The sequence below is a fragment of the Mugil cephalus genome, chromosome 9 (genome assembly GCF_022458985.1).
Source record: "Mugil cephalus isolate CIBA_MC_2020 chromosome 9, CIBA_Mcephalus_1.1, whole genome shotgun sequence".
NCBI lineage: Eukaryota > Metazoa > Chordata > Actinopteri > Mugiliformes > Mugilidae > Mugil > Mugil cephalus.
Genome location: NC_061778.1, coordinates 2,380,507 through 2,400,962, shown reverse-complemented (window position 1 = coordinate 2,400,962; position 20,456 = coordinate 2,380,507). Strand labels below are relative to the sequence as shown.

The 20,456-nt window shown below is 39.4% G+C and overlaps 10 non-coding genes across 10 annotated transcripts; 4 read left to right on the top strand and 6 right to left on the bottom strand.

The window, feature by feature from the left end:
- The first annotated feature begins 507 nt into the window (after positions 1-507).
- LOC125014192 lies at positions 508-672 on the top strand. Its single transcript, XR_007113449.1, has one exon. It is a non-coding gene; the product is annotated as a U1 spliceosomal RNA (small nuclear RNA).
- Positions 673-7,408: 6,736 nt separating this feature from the next.
- LOC125014191 lies at positions 7,409-7,573 on the top strand. The gene has a single exon (XR_007113448.1). It is a non-coding gene; the product is annotated as a U1 spliceosomal RNA (small nuclear RNA).
- An 872-nt stretch (positions 7,574-8,445) lies between these two features.
- LOC125014209 lies at positions 8,446-8,636 on the top strand. The gene has a single exon (XR_007113465.1). It is a non-coding gene; the product is annotated as a U2 spliceosomal RNA (small nuclear RNA).
- A 780-nt stretch (positions 8,637-9,416) lies between these two features.
- Positions 9,417-9,581, top strand: LOC125014190. Its single transcript, XR_007113447.1, has one exon. It is a non-coding gene; the product is annotated as a U1 spliceosomal RNA (small nuclear RNA).
- A 1,699-nt stretch (positions 9,582-11,280) lies between these two features.
- On the bottom strand, positions 11,281-11,445 carry LOC125014188. The gene has a single exon (XR_007113446.1). It is a non-coding gene; the product is annotated as a U1 spliceosomal RNA (small nuclear RNA).
- Positions 11,446-12,317: 872 nt separating this feature from the next.
- Positions 12,318-12,508, bottom strand: LOC125014217. The gene has a single exon (XR_007113473.1). It is a non-coding gene; the product is annotated as a U2 spliceosomal RNA (small nuclear RNA).
- Positions 12,509-13,456: 948 nt separating this feature from the next.
- On the bottom strand, positions 13,457-13,620 carry LOC125014200. Its single transcript, XR_007113457.1, has one exon. It is a non-coding gene; the product is annotated as a U1 spliceosomal RNA (small nuclear RNA).
- A 903-nt stretch (positions 13,621-14,523) lies between these two features.
- Positions 14,524-14,713, bottom strand: LOC125014224. The gene has a single exon (XR_007113479.1). It is a non-coding gene; the product is annotated as a U2 spliceosomal RNA (small nuclear RNA).
- Positions 14,714-17,281: 2,568 nt separating this feature from the next.
- On the bottom strand, positions 17,282-17,471 carry LOC125014225. The gene has a single exon (XR_007113480.1). It is a non-coding gene; the product is annotated as a U2 spliceosomal RNA (small nuclear RNA).
- Positions 17,472-19,416: 1,945 nt separating this feature from the next.
- Positions 19,417-19,581, bottom strand: LOC125014187. The gene has a single exon (XR_007113445.1). It is a non-coding gene; the product is annotated as a U1 spliceosomal RNA (small nuclear RNA).
- Positions 19,582-20,456: the final 875 nt, after the last annotated feature.

The following is a 20,456-nucleotide window of genomic DNA, read 5'->3' as shown; positions in this document are numbered from 1 at the left end:
TGTAGTTCACTCTACAGACACTAGGTGGCAGCAGCAGGTCTGTTAGTGGCCAAACACCAGAAGAAGAAGAACCAGGAAGTGAAGTGAGGCGGGAAAAAATGAACCTAATAGTGTCATTTTATTATATTTCTCTGAATATCTGATGGTCAAACATTGTGGCTGCAGTTTGATTTAGCTCTGGTTCTCTTCAACATGTGGTTTGGTTGTTAGTAGTTATAGTTATTAGTAAGAGGGGAAACTAGTTTAAAAACAGGAGACTGGGGGGGCTTCTGATATGATAATACAGCAGCATTGCATGGTGGGAGAAAGAGGAAAAATCGACGTCTATTTGAAATAAAATGTTAATAATCTTAGTCAGATTCTCTCCTAAATCGTCTCTTGTGTATTGTATACATGCAGAGTGACAGCATCTGTAGGACCTGGTTGTGTTGAGGTGTAGATTGTCAGCACCATCAGTCAACACGGTGTGTCTGTGAATGAGCCCCCAGTCTGTGACTTGTACAACTCATACTTACCTGGCAGGGGAGATACCGTGATCAAGAAGGCGGTTCACCCAGGGCGAGGCTCAGCCATTGCACTCCGGGCTGTGCTGACCCCTGCGAATTCCCCAAATGTGGGAATCTCGACTGCATAATTTCTGGTAGTGGGGGACTGCGTTCGCGCTCTCCCCTGATCAACTGTTTAAAAGAAATCTCATCTCTAACAAAATATCAAGAGAGACATTTGATTAGCATTTAATTAGTCTGATCTATTTCTGTAATGTTTCAGTATCAGCTACAATGTCTCAGTTTAAACTGAGCTGTAACTAGTGTCAGAGTTGCCAAATGATTTAAAAATGTATAAATCATTTTAAAACAGGAACAAGTGCTTTATCTAATGTGGATCTGCGTTACTATGGACATGAATACAGTCTAATAACTACCTTTGTGGAAACTGTACATTAACTATTCTCTATTTATTTTTCTTCATAAAAGAGTTTAACCAGAACGAGGAAAGTCAAATAGTTCCCACGTTGTCCACAAGATGGCGACACAGCTCAGTTCATTAATGACCATTGAGACAATGTAATGTTTAATGTACTAAAAAGTACTTTTATTATAACTTACAGCGTTGATTTAGATTCTCTTTAAGTCTATTTCTATTGATACCGGACATATTTAGAAAATTATGGCCCACATTTGCTCCAAGTAACAAATATTATTAGCACATATCGAGGGTTTGGAGCCAGAAGGGCGTAAGTGGCATTTGACAAATTTTACAGGAGAGACAAAACAAAATTTTGACCACACTTCAATCAACTGTATTTATTAACGTTAAACCACAAACATTCTTATATGAATGAGTATTTAAGGAATAAACTTATAGCATATTAACACAATGAACATGTTCTAAAACATTTTAAAATCCAAAAATATGGCAAAAACGTCAAATACGCCTTTTTGGCACCAAACATTTCAAGTCTTCTATGGACATATTGGGCGTATCTGCTGAACAATGCAGACAATAATTGGTAAAAGGGGAATTAATTGAATAATTAACACTTGAATAAGTAATTAATTTTCTTTTAACTTTAACATTCTTTTTTTTCCTCATTTCATTTTTCTGCTTAACAGTGCAGAGCAATAAAAGTCAATGAACTTGCTAAACACACTTCTGATTGGTAAATCATGAGTTATATAGTACAATACTATACTATACACTTTTTACTCATTTCACTTTTCTATTCATTGACCACATCCAAAGAATAATGTCGCGTCTTATTTGCTTTTCTGTTCACTAGTCTGTTTAGTTCTACTCACTGTCAGAGCATTGTAGATTGTGCGTACGGTTCCCCCCAAAAGTATCGGAACAGGCAAATTCCCTTGTTGTTCACTGAAGACATTTGGGTTTAAGATCAAAATATGAGTGTGAGAGAAAAGTTCAGTATGTCGGCTTTTATCACCATTTGTATTACACCACAGCAGTTTTAGGTGAGCAAAAGTAATGGAACATGTGACTGACAGGTGTTTCTCGTCAGGTTGACTGTTCAAACATTAAATAACTCTGCATGACAAGTCTATTTTTTGGCCTGGGTTGAAACCTGGAACAGGCTGACAAAAAGCTGACATTCTGAACTCGTCTCATACTCTTCTATTGATCTTGAACCCAAATCGTCTTCAGTGAAAACCAAAAGCAAGGGCCTTGCTTTGCTTTTGCCTTTGCAAAGGCCTTGCCTTGCTGTTCCAATACCTTTAGAGGGGACTGTATGTGTGAGGAATACTCCCATTGCAAGATCAGACCAAAACAACGGGATTAATGTTAGCCATGTTAGTCTAACAAGGTCTAACAAGGCTAACAAGTTAGGCTAACAAGGGAAGGCTTTCAAGGCATGATTATGTCTTAGCATGATCACACTTGTGATGAAATACATTCAAAACCAACTCTGACTTAACTTCTTCAATATAGGATTCAATAGTATGTTTTATAATATTAATCAAAATCTTTTCTGCCTCAGACAGTTCCATGTCTGCAATTGTGTCAGCTATTTTGAATGCAGTTTAAGGGCACCAACTACACTTCTGAATTAACATGTGGTCCTACATCCTACACCTACATTTTTCAGAGCCAGAAGGGCGTAACTAAGGACTTACGCCCTTCTGGCTCCAAACATTACTGACACTTTTGTGTTAGGTCTATATTGTTTTGTTGGATAATTCAATGCAATTTGATCTCAGATAGGTCTTTTTGGCACCATTGGATAGAGCTCATCAAGACTTTTATTTTGATGTTATAGAACTCATATTCGCCCAAAATGCCACTTACGCCTTCTGGCTCCAAACCCTCGATATGTTCTTAAATCTTATTGGATGAGAGTGTAAACGCATGACCTGAAAGCCATGAAAACACATTAAACAACCATGTGTTATAATATGAGACATGTTGTGGGTTCTGTATCGTGGGGTTGTTGTTCATCTACTGAGTGTTTAGTGTTGATCTCACTGAGAGGTGGCGTCACTGAAGATAAATATATTTACACCAGGAGTGAGACTGATGGTGCCAGGAATGGCCACATTTCCTCCAACCCATTGCGGGTATCGCTTCTCGGCCTTTTGGCTAAGACTGCGATCGCTCCTCAGGGTGGTGAAAGTGATTGTCTCTGTGACATAGCTTTACGCCAACGTTTTGGAGAACATAATTGCACAACTTTGTCTAGTTTAAGGGTTCATCTGTTTATTACAGCTGCATCCTTACGGATAAAGTAGTTCATTTTCTTGCGTCTTTTGCACACAAGGTAAGTTTTGCACTAATTTATTGTTATTTATTTGGTTTTATTGTTTTAATCCAGTTGTTTGTTAGAAACATTTTATAGCTGTCTTTTAGCACCCCAAGCTGGTGGTGCCTCCAAAATGTCGGCCAGCTATGCCGGCACACGGAGGCACCACAGTGTCCGCTTCTCTTCGAAGGAGGTTGATGGAAAACACGTGGGGATGTCAAGACTTGACTTCTCACGGAATCTAATAAAAAGACCCTGAAGTTTACCGCAGACGACCTCAACTGTATTCTGACCTTACCCTTTAACAAGGGCTTTGACGTAAGCTTTCGTTCAGCATTGTTACTCCGTGACTTTTGGATAAGGTACGAAAATGTGAAATCCCAGTTCTCGGCTTTTAATGTGGAGAAACTGACTGATAATAGCCTGAAAACGGTTATTGTTAGAATGTTCAATGAAACAGTAAATGCTGAGGACATTTGCTCATGGCTGGGAAGATTTTGCACTGTTAAAGGCCAGGCTACCAAGGTTAAGGATGAGGACGGCATCTGGAACTGTGCCTGGAGGGTACCCATTCAACAATGGCAGGACCCCCAGGCTTCCAGGGCCTGAAACATCTACCATCAATGATAGTTCTTGGTGAAAACAGGGGCTATATCCACTACCAGGGACAGCCCAAGCTCTGCCGCAAGTGTGGTGAGCATGGGCACCTGGTAGAGGCATGTGATAAAATCGTTTGTGGGAAATGTAGAGAAATTGGGCACACCTTTGAGGAGTGCACCAATGGCAGAAAGTGCAATCTCTGTGGAGAGGGAGACCACCTGTTCAGAGATTGCCCAAAATCTTTTGCCAACAAGTTGAAACTGACAAAACAAAAGGACATGGTACAAAATGGCGGAATGAGAGAGACGGTGACAGAGCTGATTGAAGGGGCGGAGCCGGAAATTTCAAATCTCCCGCCAAAACCCGTCATTGGTGGAGATGTGGAAGAAGGGGAGGGGCATGGTCCACCCCCACCGACTAGCACTGAAACAGAGGAGATGGGTCAGGTGGAGGGTGGACCCACTGGTGGACATGACAATCAAGAAAGCCAAGATGAACCCCTCCCCGATGCCCAACCTTCTAAGAGGCTTGCATCAGAATTGTCCTCTGAGTCTCTTGAAAACTCAGAGAAGAGGGGAAGGGTTGAGACTGCATCAGAAGATTCTCTGAAGATTCTTCTGGTGGGTCAAGAATCTTCCCCTCCGATTCACCCAATGAGGTCTCTTTTTTAAATATTGCTCTACAATCAACCCGAAAGACACAAAGCTAAACGCAACATTGCAGCAACGGCCCCCACCTAGACGTCGACGGGGGAATGGGGCTCAACCACTTCACTCTCAGTCTGTGGAAGTGAAGGAGGAGCTCCATTCACAAGAAATTAACTAACACTGTGTTTTAGTTCAAAACCACTCGTCATAACATTTTAGTCTTTTAAAATGTCAAACCTGTTTATTTTAACAATACTCATGGCAATTACCTTCTCAACCATAAATGTGAGAAGTGTAAAGTCGAGAGTTAGAGCACAGAGTGTTTTATCATTTCTTAGTTCTTATAAGTCAGATGTATTTTTATTACAAGAATGCTGCATACTATATTTTAAACACTAACAATAGGAGGGCATGTGGTCAGGGAAATCAATATGGAGCGGGTCAAATTACAACAGAAATGATGGAGTGGCCATTTTAATCTCCTCTCCAGGGATGCAGCATTGACACCTGTTTTCTTCTCTGATCACCAAATGCTATCTTGCACATTATCACTCACTTTGGGTGTGACACCAGGAAGAGGTCTGTGGAAACTCAATTGCTCCCTCCTAGAAGACAAAGACATAGTTAGTCGGTATAGGGAGCAATATAGAGAGTGGCAGACCCTTCAGGACTTATACAACTCACGAGCACACTGGTGGGAAATGGTTAAAGGGAGGACCCAGACTTTTTTTAGACGAGCAGGGAAAAGAAAAAAGTACAAAGAAAACAGATGCATGATGGGACTGCAAAAACGACTTCAACGGTATTTTGAATTAAATAAACATGGGTTAAATATTAATGATGAAATAAAGCAAGTAAAAACTTCAAAGTAAAGGAATTATTCTTCAAAGCAGAGAACAAGAAATAGAAGAGGGAGAAAAATGCACAAGGTACTTTTTCAAAAAGTTAATGAATAAGGGAGGGAATATCCTAAAACTTAAAAAAGCAAATGGTAGCCTAGCAGGTACTATAGATGAGGCCCAACAAGTGGTCCTCAATGTTTACGAAAATCTGTACAAGGAAAAAGCTGTTGAGAATGATATAATGACTGAAGTTTTAGATTTCATTGACCGGACAGTTACAGACAGTGTGATTTTAACTCAAGATTTTACCCTCGAAGAGTTAAACCAGGCATCTTGAGTTTTAGGAGAGGGAAGTCCCCAGGCCCTGACGGACTTCCCTGTGAATTTTATCAAACGTTCTGGGACATTTTAGCACCTGACCTGCTTGTTGTTTTTAAAGACTTTGAACGGCTGGACCTTTTACCTGACAGTTTTAGAGTAGGGGCAGTGACACTCCTCCACAAAGACAAAGACAAAACAGACCTGAAGAACTGGAGACAGATCACGCTCTTAAACTCTGACTGTAAACTTTTTAGCAAACTTTTAGCGACATGGATGAGCATGGTTTTAGAGGACTTGATTCACCCGGATCAAGTCTGTGCCAAACCGGGGAGGAGGATCACAGACGGCCTGGTACTGATCCGAGACACCATCTGTTACGAGAGACAGAAACATTCGGCTAGTAGTCCTAAATTTAGACTTTGAGAAAGCCTTTGATCGAGTCTCGCACCAGTACCTTTTTAAGGTACTGCAAAAAATGGGCTTCCCAGAGAGGTTTATAACGTGGGTGGGACTGTTGTACCGGGGGATTAGCAGCAGATTTCTAGTTAATGGGCATCTTACAAAAGCAGTCGATATTAACTGCGGTGTCCGTCAGGGCTGTCCGTTATCTGCCCTCTCTTATGTGGTTTGTATAGAACCATTGGCACAGATCTTGAGAAGGGACAAAAGAATCAATGGAGTGGGAATTCCGGGAAGCGGGGGACTCACCACCAAGTGCATTTTGTACATGGACGACATAAACATTTTATGCACTGACCTTTTATCTGTGAACAGGACTCTAGACTTGACAGACTGGTTTGGACAAGCCTCTGGCTCAAGACTGAACAGAGAAAAAACTCAAGCACAATTTTACGGAGCATGGACGCAGACAGAGAAAACAGGACTCGATGTGACTCAGACACAGGAAAACCAGAAAATATTGGGTATAAAATTTGACAGGGAGGGAGGAGGGAATGCAAATTGGACAGACGTGGTAGGGAAAGTTAGACAAAGACTAGGATTTTGGGGACTTAGAGGACTGACGATAGAAGGGAAGGTTTTAATCATTAAAGCTGTGATTTTACCCTTACTTTTACTAATCAGTTCTGTTTTTACCCCGCCTAGAAATGTGCTTTTAAATCTAGATCGGGCCATTTTTTACTTCATATGGGGATCAAAATGGGAAAGACTGAGGAGACACCAAATGAAGAAACAAAAGGAAAAAGGAGGCAAGGGAGTACCTGACTTACGTCTGTTTCTCGGAAGCAGATACACTTCACTCCATATTGCAAATGCCACAGACCCATCCAGGAATCTCAAGACAGCGGCGATGACAAGATTCTGGATGGGGACCTACCTCAGAAGACTGAAAATTCTACCCAAAGACTTAAGAACACCTGTGTCTTTTAACCTACCACCTGCATATGCTTTTATTCAAATGTTTTTAAAGCATTTTAAGTTAGAGGGTGAAGAACTACAGCTTCTTGCTAAGAGGGGAAACTAGTTTAAAAACAGGAGACTGGGGGGGCTTCTGATATGCTAATACAGCATTGCATGATGGGAGAAAGAGGAAAAAACGATGTATATTTGAAATAAAATGTTAATAATCTTAGTCAGATTCTCTCCTAAATGGTCTCTTGTGTATTGTAAACATGCAGAGTGACAGCATCTGTAGGACCTGGTTGTGTTGAGGTGTAGATTGTCAGCACCATCAGTCAACACGGTGTGTCTGTGAATGACCCCCCAGTCTGTGACTTGTACAACTCATACTTACCTGGCAGGGGAGATACCGTGATCAAGAAGGCGGTTCACCCAGGGCGAGGCTCAGCCATTGCACTCCGGGCTGTGCTGACCCCTGCGAATTCCCCAAATGTGGGAATCTCGACTGCATAATTTCTGGTAGTGGGGGACTGCGTTCGCGCTCTCCCCTGATTATATGTTAAAAGAAAATAAACCGGGGAATTTAAGGTTTGGAATTTAGTGATAAAAGTTTATACTGTTATATTTGGTGTTAATCACCAATTAAGGCGGGTGCATCATTATTCACAGAATGTGGTTTTCAAGTAAATAAAAAAAATACTTAATTATCACAATAAAGGTTTTGGTCCACAAACAAAACAAAATTGTCACTTCAGAACAAATGCAAATAATTTTTCGAGGGACGTAAACCTCTCCCTTCAGTACACTTATTTGTTTTTGAATAGAGTGTAAAAAATTATCACTTAGGTCATACAAGAGAGAAACTGAAACAAGCTTGGATTTCATTTTGTTGAACATTATTATCCATATTTGGATCAATCTGCCCACCACTACTAAAAAAGAGTTGGGGAGCAGTCACTTAGTTCAATCATTAGTTAAATGCTTTTTCCCTAATACACCCCCTGGTGTGGAAAATTGGCCTGACGACCTGTAGCTACCTGTACATAAAAAATGTACTATTGTTAAAATTTACAGCTTTGTTTTAGATTCGCTTTAAGCCTGATTCTAGTGATATAAGGTGTTTTTGGAAAATTATGGCCCACATTCGCTCCTAGCAGCAAATATTATTAGTTCTTATGTTCTTGAATCTTATTGGTCGGGAATTTGACACATGACCCAAAAGCATAACTTGAAAACACATTAAACAACCATGTGTTGTTAATATGAGACATGTTGTGGGTTCTGTATCGTGGGGTTGTTCATCTACTGAGTGTTTAGTGTTGATCTCACTGAGAGGTGGCGTCACTGAAGATAAATATATTTACACCAGGAGTGAGACTGATGGTGCCAGGAATGGCCACATTTCCTCCAACCCATTGTGGGTATCGCTTCTCGGCCTTTTGGCTAAGATCAAGTGTAGTATCTGTTCTTATCAGTTTAATATCTGATACGTCCCCTACCCGGGGACCATATATTAAATTGATTTTTGGAACAGGGAGATGGAATAGGGGCTTGCTCCGTCCACTCCACGCATCGACCTGGTATTGCAGTACCTCCAGGAACGGTGCACCCCCCTCTACATGTGTGAAAAAGAAAAACAATAGTATTGATTTTCTTTTAGTCTATATTATTGAACTGCCCAAATACGATCATGCTTAAGCTTGTCTTATGTTCTGTACAACATTGAGACTCAGAAATCTTCAATGTCTGGCACTATAATGGAAGACAATAAGCAGCAAGTACAACACACTTTTAGGTCAAAAACATTAAATATAGAACAATGGAAGTATGTAGGGAGGAACATGACTGTATGAGTAAGACTTACAGGAATTATATATTTATATTGCAGATGTAGTATGAGTAATAAATATATTGAAAAAGGAAAGGAAAATAGGCAAGGAAACAACTTAACAGTTATGTACAGACACAAAGGAAGTGAGGCGGGAAAAAATGAACCTAATAGTGTCATTTTATTATATTTCTCTGAATATCTGATGGTCAAACATTGTGGCTGCAGTTTGATTTAGCTCTGGTTCTCTCCAACATGTGGTTTGGCTGTTAGTAGTTATAGTTATTAGTAAGAGGGGAAACTAAGTTAAAAACAGGAGACTGGGTGTAGCTTTCGATAATACAGCAGCATTGCATGGTGGGAAAAAGAGGAAAAAACGATGTATATTTGAAATAAAATGTTAATAATCTTAGTCAGATTCTCTCCTAAATGGTCTCTTGTGTATTGTAAACATGCAGAGTGACAGCATCTGTAGGACCTGGTTGTGTTGAGGTGTAGATTGTCAGCACCATCAGTCAACACGGTGTGTCTGTGAATGACCCCCCAGTCTGTGACTTGTACAACTCATACTTACCTGGCAGGGGAGATACCGTGATCAAGAAGGCGGTTCACCCAGGGCGAGGCTCAGCCATTGCACTCCGGGCTGTGCTGACCCCTGCGAATTCCCCAAATGTGGGAATCTCGACTGCATAATTTCTGGTAGTGGGGGACTGCGTTCGCGCTCTCCCCTGATTATATGTTAAAAAGAATCTTGTAATCTGATATCTTACATAGAAGTGTGTTACCAAGCTGATTTTTACGCATTTTACTGTATGAAATTGTATCAATTTGTTCCCATGTTGTCCACAAGTTGGAGACATTAGGTCTGTTAATTAAAGATTAATTCGATGATTGAGACAAAACTCTTTCTTCAAAACTTCACAAACAACACTCTTATAATTCACAGTTTCAGTAGATCCTCAGTAGCTCAGCTAACTAACCACCAAACCAAACATGTTGAAGAGAAAAGGGGAAAAATCATATTGATGGTCTCAACCTTAAGCATCGAGAAATATGAAACAGCTTTTCTACTTTCCTCAACATTCACTTTTGTCTGTATATATAATTATTAATTCGGCTTTGTTGAAGACATCAAATATCAAATTTGGCTGAATATGAAAAAAAAACATTGTGCATTTGTATAGTTTACAGTTTTTTTACAGCAAGCCCCTATTCCATCTACCTGTTTGAAGATTGTTCACATGGTTGATGTTGAGTTTTATATGCTCTAAATAAATGAACGATTGAATGAATGACTTTGTGTCATTGTTTTATTTATCAAGATTGAATCTGAAATATTCCTGATATGCCTTTGTAAGTTCTTATGAATGTTATACAGCAATTTACTTTACATTCAGTGTTCTCAAAATGCACCAAACAGATACATCAGGCTCGACACGTCGGGCCCTTCCCACCACATTCTGTGTAGGAAACACTAAAGATTTATACATTTTTAAAACATTTGGCAACTCTGACACTAATTAACAGCTTCCTTTAAACTGAAAGGCCTGATTCCAGAAGAACAGAACATAATTGAAAGAACCTGTAAGTTACTAATAACATTCATATTTTATAGACGCTACCTACTAAGGCTGTGCTAAATATCGATAGTATCGCTAGTGTCGAGCCGATACCAACATTGGCATAACTCTAGCCTAATGAGATCCATACTTTTGTTACAGTTTCTCTTCTGTATGTCAACTTGCAAAACAATTGTGTGTAAAAGGGGAAGTATTATATGTTAATATAATATTTATTTATTTTATATGTTTATTTTATTGTTAAATTGTTGTATATTGTAATTAGTCAAGAAAAAATGGTTTATATGCCTAGATGTCTTGTATTGTAAAATTAGGAAGATACTTAATGATCATGACATTAAAAAAAAAAAAAAAGCCCTGTATTTTCCTAGTATTGCCCAGATCTACTAGTGTAGTGTTTCTCTTTTACAGCTGATCAGGTGAGAGATTTTTACCTGATACTAAAACATTAGAGAAATAAGTCAGTTTTTTTAATGCTAATCAAGTGTCACTCTTGATATTTTAAAGAGTTGAGATTTCTTTAAACATATTATCAGGGGAGAGTCTGAACACAGTAATAAAAATAAAAATAGAGAATATATAATGTAGAGTTTCCACAAAGGTAGTTATTAGACTGTATTCATGTCCATAGTAACGCAGATCCACATTAGATAAAGCACTTGTTCCTGTTTTAAAATGATTTATACATTTTTAAATCATTTGGCAACTCTGACACTAGTTACAGCTCAGTTTAAACTGAGACATTGTAGCTGATACTGAAACATTACAGAAATAGATCAGACTAATTAAATGCTAATCAAATGTCTCTCTTGATATTTCGTTAGAGTTGAGATTCTTTTAAACACATGATCAGGGGAGAGCGCGAACGCAGTCCCCCACTACCAGAAATTATGCAGTCGAGATTCCCACATTTGGGGAATTCGCAGGGGTCAGCACAGCCCGGAGTGCAATGGCTGAGCCTCGCCCTGGGTGAACCGCCTTCTTGATCACGGTATCTCCCCTGCCAGGTAAGTATGAGTTGTACAAGTCACAGACTGGGGGGTCATTCACAGACACACCGTGTTGACTGATGGTGCTGACAATCTACACCTCAACACAACCAGGTCCTACAGATGCTGTCACTCTGCATGTTTACAATACACAAGAGACCATTTAGGAGAGAATCTGACTAAGATTATTAACATTTTATTTCAAATATAAATCGTTTTTTCCTCTTTCTCCCACCATGCAATGCTGTATTAGCATATCAGAAGCCCCCCCAGTCTCCTGTTTTTAAACTAGTTTCCCCTCTTACTAATAACTATAACTACTAACAGCCAAACCACATGTTGAAGAGAACCAGAGCTAAATCAAACTGCAGCCACAATGTTTGACCATCAGATATGATCAGATATTCAGAGAAATATATTAAATGACACTATTAGGTTCATTTTTTCCCGCCTCACTTCACTTCCTGGTTCTTCTTCTTCTGGTGTTTGGCCACTAACAGACCTGCTGCTGCCACCTAGTGTCTGTAGAGTGAACTACACTGGCTGGAACAACAGGATCTTATTTAACCTTTGTGTCTGTACATAACTGTTAAGTTATTTCCTTGCCTATTTTCCCTTTTCAATATATTTATTACTCATTCTACATCTGCAATATAAATATATAATTCCTGTAAGTCTTACTCATACAGTCATGTTCCTCCCTACATAGATAAAAACTTCCATTGTTCTATATTTAATGTTTTTGACCTAAAAGTGTGTTGTACTTGCTGCTCACTGTGTTTTCTGAGAACACAAGACTCATCAAACTAAGCATAATAACTTCTGGAGCAATGCAAAACACAGTACATGCTGACACACATCCCTTACTATGTATAGTATTTTGTTTTCCACATGTAGAGGGGGTTGCACCGTTCCTGGAGGTACTGCAATACCAGGTCAATGCGTGGAGTGGACGGAGCAAGCCCCTATTCCATCTCCCTGTTCCAAAAATCAATTTAATATATGGTCCCCGGGTAGGGGACGTATCAGATATTAAACTGATAAGAACAGATACTACACTTGATCTTAGCCAAAAGGCCGAGAAGCGATACCCACAATGGGTTGGAGGAAATGTGGCCATTCCTGGCACCATCAGTCTCACTCATGGTGTAAATATATTTATCTTCAGTGACGCCACCTCTCAGTGAGATCAACACTAAACACTCAGTAGATGAACAACCCCACGATACAGAACCCACAACATGTCTCATATTAACAACACATGGTTGTTTAATGTGTTTTCAAGTTATGCTTTTGGGTCATGTGTCAAACTTCCGACCAATAAGATTCAAGAACATAAGAACTAATAATATTTGCTGCTAGGAGCGAATGTGGGCCATAATTTTCCAAAAACACCTTATATCACTAGAATTAGACTTAAAGCGAATCTAAAACAAAGCTGTAAATTTTAACAATAGTACATTTTTTATGTACAGGTAGCTACAGGTCGTCAGGCCAATTTTCCACACCTGGGGGTGTATGGGGGAAAAGCATTTAACTGATGATTGAACTAAGTGACTGCTCCCCAACTCTTTTTTAGTAGTGGTGGGCAGATTGATCCAAATATGGATAATAATGTTCAACGAATTGAATTCCAAGCTTGTTTCAGTTTCTCTCTTGTATGACCTAAGTGATCATTTTTAGAATTTATTCAAAAACAAATAAGTCTACTGAAGGGAGAGGTTTACGTCCCTCGAAAAATTGTTTGCATTTGTTCTGAAGTGACAATTTTGTTTTGTTTGTGGACCAAAACCTTTATTGTGAACATTTAGTATTTTTTATTTACTTGTAAACCACATTCTGTATTGGATTTTAACTGATTATTGATACAAATGAAACCATAAAAGCCTGAATGATGATGCACCCGCCTTAATTATTAAAACATATTGATATCTGTATTATTGTGGTATGGGTTTGATACCAAATCAAACACTACACAGCTCTTACTTACGACAAAAATCTAAATTTTAAAATCAATTGATTTATTTCACATTTTGTCAGGGGAGAGCGCGAACGCAGTCCCCCACTACCAGAAATTATGCAGTCGAGATTCCCACATTTGGGGAATTCGCAGGGGTCAGCACAGCCCGGAGTGCAATGGCTGAGCCTCGCCCTGGGTGAACCGCCTTCTTGATCACGGTTCTCCCCTGCCAGGTAAGTATGAGTTGTACAAGTCACAGACTGGGGGGTCATTCACAGACACACCGTGTTGACTGATGGTGCTGACAATCTACACCTCAACACAACCAGGTCCTACAGATGCTGTCACTCTGCATGTTTACAATACAGAAGAGACCATTTAGGAGAGAATCTGACTAAGATTATTAACATTTTATTTCAAATATAAATCGTTTTTTCCTCTTTCTCCCACCATGCAATGCTGTATTAGCATATCAGAAGCCCCCCCAGTCTCCTGTTTTTAAACTAGTTTCCCCTCTTACTAATAACTATAACTACTAACAGCCAAACCACATGTTGAAGAGAACCAGAGCTAAATCAAACTCCAGCCACAATGTTTGATCAGATATGATCAGATATTCAGAGAAATATAATAAATGCCACTAATCGTTTTTTCCCCCTCTCACTTCCTGGTTCTTCTTCTTCTGGTGTTGGGCCACTAACAGACCTGCTGCTGCCACCTAGTGCTCTAGAGAGCGAACTACACGGTCTTAAACAACAAGATCTTATTTCATGCTTGTGCCTGTAAATAATTACTAAGTCAGCTATTGCCTGTTTTCCTTTCCTTCTTCAACATATTTATTACCCATACTACACCCGATATATATAAATATATTATTCCTGTAAGTGTTACTCATACAGTCATGTTCCTCCCTACATACATATTTCCATTGATCTGTATTTAATGTTTAAAAGTGTGTTGTACTTGCTGCTTATTGTCTTCCATTATCCTTCTTGGACAATCGAAGTTTTCTGTATTTCAATGTTGTATAGGACATAATTCAAGTGTCATGATGATCATTTTTGGAAGCCGTTGAAAAGTAGCTAATATCCATCGCTATCTACATTGATCTAATAAATGTTGTATTTTGTTTTCCACATGTAGAGGGGGGTGCACCGTTCCTGGAGGTACTGCAATACCAGGTCGATGCGTGGAGTGGACGGAGCAAGCCCCTATTCCATCTCCCTGTTCCAAAAATCAATTTAATATATGGTCCCGGGTAGGGGACGTATCAGATATTAAACTGATAAGAACAGATACTACACTTGATCTTAGCCAAAAGGCCGAGAAGCGATACCCACAATGGGTTGGAGGAAATGTGGCCATTCCTGGCACCATCAGTCTCACTCATGGTTTTAGAAGCTGAATACCAATTCTTCTTTGGAAGGGAAGGGGCTCATCTAATAACGACGTATAATTACAATCATGCAGCTCTAGTGCCGTGTTACTGCGCTAAATTAACTAAACTAGTCTCACCACGTTTGTATTCTTGTGCCTTCCGCATCACGTGGTACGCGATAGTCCAATAGGAAGCAGAAAGGTACGCACACAAGTAAACTACATTTCCTTTACATGCACGCTGAATAAATGCAGTATGTCGCATTCATTTGTGCGGGTAAACAGTTTTTCACTTAAGTGTGACGGTGTGGAATAAACATTTAGCAGGAAACCAACACTTTAGCGGATCTTCCGCCACAACAAATAAAGCTCCTATAGCAGTCTCTGGCGGACACACGAGCTAACTACATAATACAACAACTGATGCTCTCAACCACCCACTAAGTATAAGAAGAAAAATTAAAAAAAACGCCGATAAAGAGTTTGGTCGCTTTTTAACTCGGGAGCAATAAAAAGCAGAAAATATAGCAGTGTGAAGATAATTAACAACTATAGCATGAGTACGTAGCACGGAATTGAATGTATTTGTTACGATGAGGGGGGAAAGTCGCACTTAAAACAGTAAATAAATAAGTAAATAGTGCCTTAAGTGACTTAATTACACCGTCTTGGCTTTAGTTTTGGTGTGGTTATCTTCAAACACGTAATGGCTGCTTTGAGTCCAACCACCTCAACATGGCGACCAATAGAAATGAGCCGAAAACAGAGCAGCTAGCGCTCAACACGGTCACTAAAATTAATATTATTTTGTTCACATCCAAGTTCTTTAAACTTCCACTTTCGTGTTTGTTGAACGGACATTCATTACTACATTTATCTTTGACTACCTCGGGTAAGTTGCAGGGTTACGACCTGAGGAACCAATTTGGTAACTCGTTAAAGTTAGCTTAGCCACGACGCGCCCGCAGCTTCAAAAACTCAAAATAGACAACAAGAAATAGCAGAATTCACGCAACTGTTACTGGAACCATCGATACATGACACCAATTTAACAACAACATACATAAGCCAATAAAAAAACAACTTACGGTAGGTTTTCACTCTCCAACAAATTATAACTAGCTAGCTGCTAGCTGCTAACCGCTAGAAGCTCGCTGAGCGTTCCATGGATGACCGTTACGGAACGCGCATGTGATCATGCGCAGATTGATCTTGAACCTGTCGAGTAGCCAACTAAGTTAAACGGTTAAATTAAAAAATAAAATTAAAATAAAACACATACATATATATATAATTATTATTATTACTAATTATTACTTAAATTTCGAGATTTCAATACAAATCTAGCATAATTGGTTTAAATTTCTTTTAAAAAGAAAAAATTATCACATTTTTTGAACAAATCTTTATTGACGCATTTTCACTGTTACAAAATGACAACAAACTTTTCACCAAATGAATTCAATCCGGTAAATAACACAGTTCAAATCACATCAATAAAGAAACAATCATATTTTTTTATTTAGTTATTTTAATTATGAAATACGTACATGATTATACCATAGAGTGTAAAAAGAGTCTTAAGATGCATCTTAGTTACATTATAGAAAAACAGAAAAATAAAACAGAAACTAGCAAGGAATAATTAGAAAGGGGCAGCTTGTGTTTCTTGATCCACACATATGAAAACACACTTCCTGTTTGACACGTTTTTAACAGGTGTGTTACTGCATGAATATCGACTGACTAAACACGTCCTAGTTTCATTTGGTGCTGGTGAGTCTGCGTATGCACAGGTGGGTGTCTGTAGAGCAGCGTCAGTCAGTAAATTGAGAAGGAAACGCCACGTTTTTTGCCTCACTGTTTAGCCCTCAGGTGTGTTTTGTGTGTGTGTGTGTGTTTATGATCAAACAGACTTGGAGTGTATGTGATTTAGGAGAGAATCTGACTAAGATTATTAACATTTTATTTCAAATAGACGTCGGTTTTTCCTCTTTTTCCCACCATGCAATGCTGCTGTATTATCGAAAGCCCCCAGTCTCCTGTTTTTAAACTAGTTTCCCCTCTTACTAATAACTATAACTACTAACAGCCAAACCACATGTTGAAGAGAACCAGAGCTAAATCAAACTGCAGCCACAATGTTTGACCATCAGATATTCAGAGAAATATATTAAATGACACTATTTGATTCATTTTTCCCGCCTCACTTCACTTCCTGGTTCTTCTTCTTCTGGTGTTTGGCCACTAACAGACCTGCTGCTGCCACCTAGTGTCTGTAGAGTGAACTACACTGTCTGGAACAACAGGATCTTATTTAACCTTTGTGTCTGTACATAACTGTTAAGTCAGTTATTTCCTTGCCTGTTTTCCCTTTTCAATATGAGTCTTGTGTTCTCAGAAGGCAAAGTGAGCAGCAAGCACAACACACTTATAGGACAAAAACGCACACAGCACTGTCATTTAGACTATATATTAACACACTTCATCTAGTATATGTTGTAGTGTCTTTTCCACAATGAGAAGGGGAGTGCACCGTTCCTGGAGGTACTGCAATACCAGGTCAATGCGTGGAGTGGACGGAGCAAGCCCTATTCCATCTCCCTGTTCCAAAAATCAATTTAATATATGGTCCCCGGGTAGGGGACGTATCAGATATTAAACTGATAAGAACAGATACTACACTTGATCTTAGCCAAAAGGCCGAGAAGCGATACCCACAATGGGTTGGTGGAAAGGTGGCCATTCCTTGCACCATCAGTCTCACTCCTGGTGTAAATATATTTATCTTCAGTGACGCCACCTCTCAGTGAGATCAACACTAAACACTCAGTAGATGAACAACCCCACGATACAGAACCCACAACATGTCTCATATTAACAACACGTGGTTGCTTAATGTGTTTTCATGGCTTTCAGGTCATGTGTTACACTCTCATCCAATAAGATTTAAGAACATATCGAGGGTTTGGAGCCAGAAGGGCGTAAGTGGCATTTTGGGCGAATATGAGTTCTATACATCAAAATAAAAGTCTTGATGAGCTCTATCCAATGGTGCCAAAAAGACCTATCTGAGATCAAATTGCATTGAATTATCCAACAAAACAATATAGACCTAACACAAAAGTGTCAGTAATGTTTGGAGCCAGAAGGGCGTAAGTCCTTAGTTACGCTCTTCTGGCTCTGAAAAATGTAGGGTGTAGGATGTAGGACCACATGTTAATTCAGAAGTGTAGTTGGTGCCCTTAAACTGCATTCAAAATAGCTGACACAATTGCAGACATGGAACTGTCTGAGGCAGAAAAGATTTTGATTAATATTATAAAACATACTATTGAATCCTATATTGAAGAAGTTAAGTCAGAGTTGGTTTTGAATGTATTTCATCACAAGTGTGATCATGATAAGACATAATCATGCCTTGAAAGCCTTCCCTTGTTAGCCTAACTTGTTAGCCTTGTTAGACCTTGTTAGACTAACATGGCTAACATTAATCCCGTTGTTTTGGTCTGATCTTGCAATGGGAGTATTCCTCACACATACAGTCCCCTCTAAAGGTATTGGAACAGCAAGGCAAGGCCTTTGCAAAGGCAAAAGCAAAGCAAGGCCCTTGCTTTTGGTTTTCACTGAAGACGATTTGGGTTCAAGATCAATAGAAGAGTATGAGACGAGTTCAGAATGTCAGCTTTTTGTCAGCCTGTTCCAGGTTTCAACCCAGGCCAAAAAATAGACTTGTCATGCAGAGTTATTTAATGTTTGAACAGTCAACCCGACGAGAAACACCTGTCAGTCACATGTTCCATTACTTTTGCTCACCTAAAACTGCTGTGGTGTAATACAAATGGTGATAAAAGCCGACATACTGAACTTTTCTCTCACACTCATATTTTGATCTTAAACCCAAATGTCTTCAGTGAACAACAAGGGAATTCGCCTGTTCCGATACTTTTGGGGGGAACCGTACGCACAATCTACAATGCTCTGACAGTGAGTGGAACTAAACAGACTAGTAAACAGAAAAGCAAATAATACAGTTGATTGAAGTGTGGTCAAAATCTTGTTTTGTCTCTCCTGTAAAATTTGTCAAATGCCACTTACGACCTTCTGGCTCCAAACCCTCGATATGTGCTAATAATATTTGTTACTTGGAGCAAATGTGGGCGATTATTTTCTAAATATGTCCGGTATCAATAGAAATAGACTTAAAGAGAATCTAAATCAATGCTTTAAATTATAATAAAAGTACTTTTTAGTACATTAAACATTACATTGTCTCAATGGTCATTAATGAACTGAGCTGTGTCGCCATCTTGTGGACAACGTGGGAACTATTTGACTTTCCTCGTTCTGGTTAAACTCTTTTATGAACAAAAATAAATAGAGAATAGTTAATGTAGAGTTTCCACAAAGGTAGTTATTAGACTGTATTCATGTCCATAGTAACGCAGATCCACATTAGATAAAGCACTTGTTCCTGTTTTAAAATGATTTATACATTTTTAAATCATTTGGCAACTCTGACACTAGTTACAGCTCAGTTTAAAACTGAGAGATTGTAGCTGATATTGAAACATTACAGAAATAGATCAGACTAATTAAATGCTAATCAAATGTCTCTCTTGATATTTCGTTAGAGTTGAGATTTCTTTTCACAGTTTATCAGGGGAGAGCGCGAACGCAGTCCCCCACTACCAGAAATTATGCAGTCGAGATTCCCACATTTGGGGAATTCGCAGGGGTCAGCACAGCCCGGAGTGCAATGGCTGAGCCTCGCCCTGGGTGAACCGCCTTCTTGATCACGGTATCTCCCCTGCCAGGTAAGTATGAGTTGTACAAGTCACAGACTGGGGGCTCATTCACAGACACACCGTGTTGACTGATGGTGCTGACAATCTACACCTCAACACAACCAGGTCCTACAGATGCTGTCACTCTGCATGTTTACAATACAGAAGAGACCATTTAGGAGAGAATCTGACTAAGATTATTAACATTTTATTTCAAATAGATGTCGATTTTTCCTCTTTCTCCCATCATGCAATGCTGCTGTATTAGCATATCAGAAGCCCCCCCCCAGTCTCCTGTTTTTAAACTAGTTCCCCCTCTTAGCAAGAAGCTGTAGTTCTTCACCCTCCAGGTTAAAATGCTTTAAAAACATTTGAATAAAAGCATATGCAGGTTGTTGGTTGAAAGACACAGGTGTTCTTAAATCTTTGAGTATAATTTTCAGTCTTCTGAGGTAGGTCAGTACCAGGCCGTCTGTGATCCTCCTCCCCGGTTTGGCACAGACTTGATCCGGGTGAATCAAGTCCTCTAAAACCATGCTCATCCGTGTCGCTAAAAGTTTGCTAACAAGTTTACAGTCAGAGTTTAAGAGCGTGATCTGTCTCCAGTTCTTCAGGTCTGTTTTGTCTTTGTCTTTGTGGAGGAGTGTCACTGCCCCTACTCTAAAACTGTCAGGTAAAAGGTCCAGCCGTTCAAAGTCTTTAAAAACAACAAGCAGGTCAGGTGCTATAATGTCCCAGAACGTTTGATAAAATTCACAGGGAAGTCCGTCAGGGCCTGGGGACTTCCCTCTCTTAAAACTCAAGATGCCTGGTTTAACTCTTCCAGGGTAAAATCTTGAGTTAAAATCACACTGTCTGTAACTGTCCGGTCAATAAAATCTAAAACTTCAGTCATTATATCATTCTCAACAGC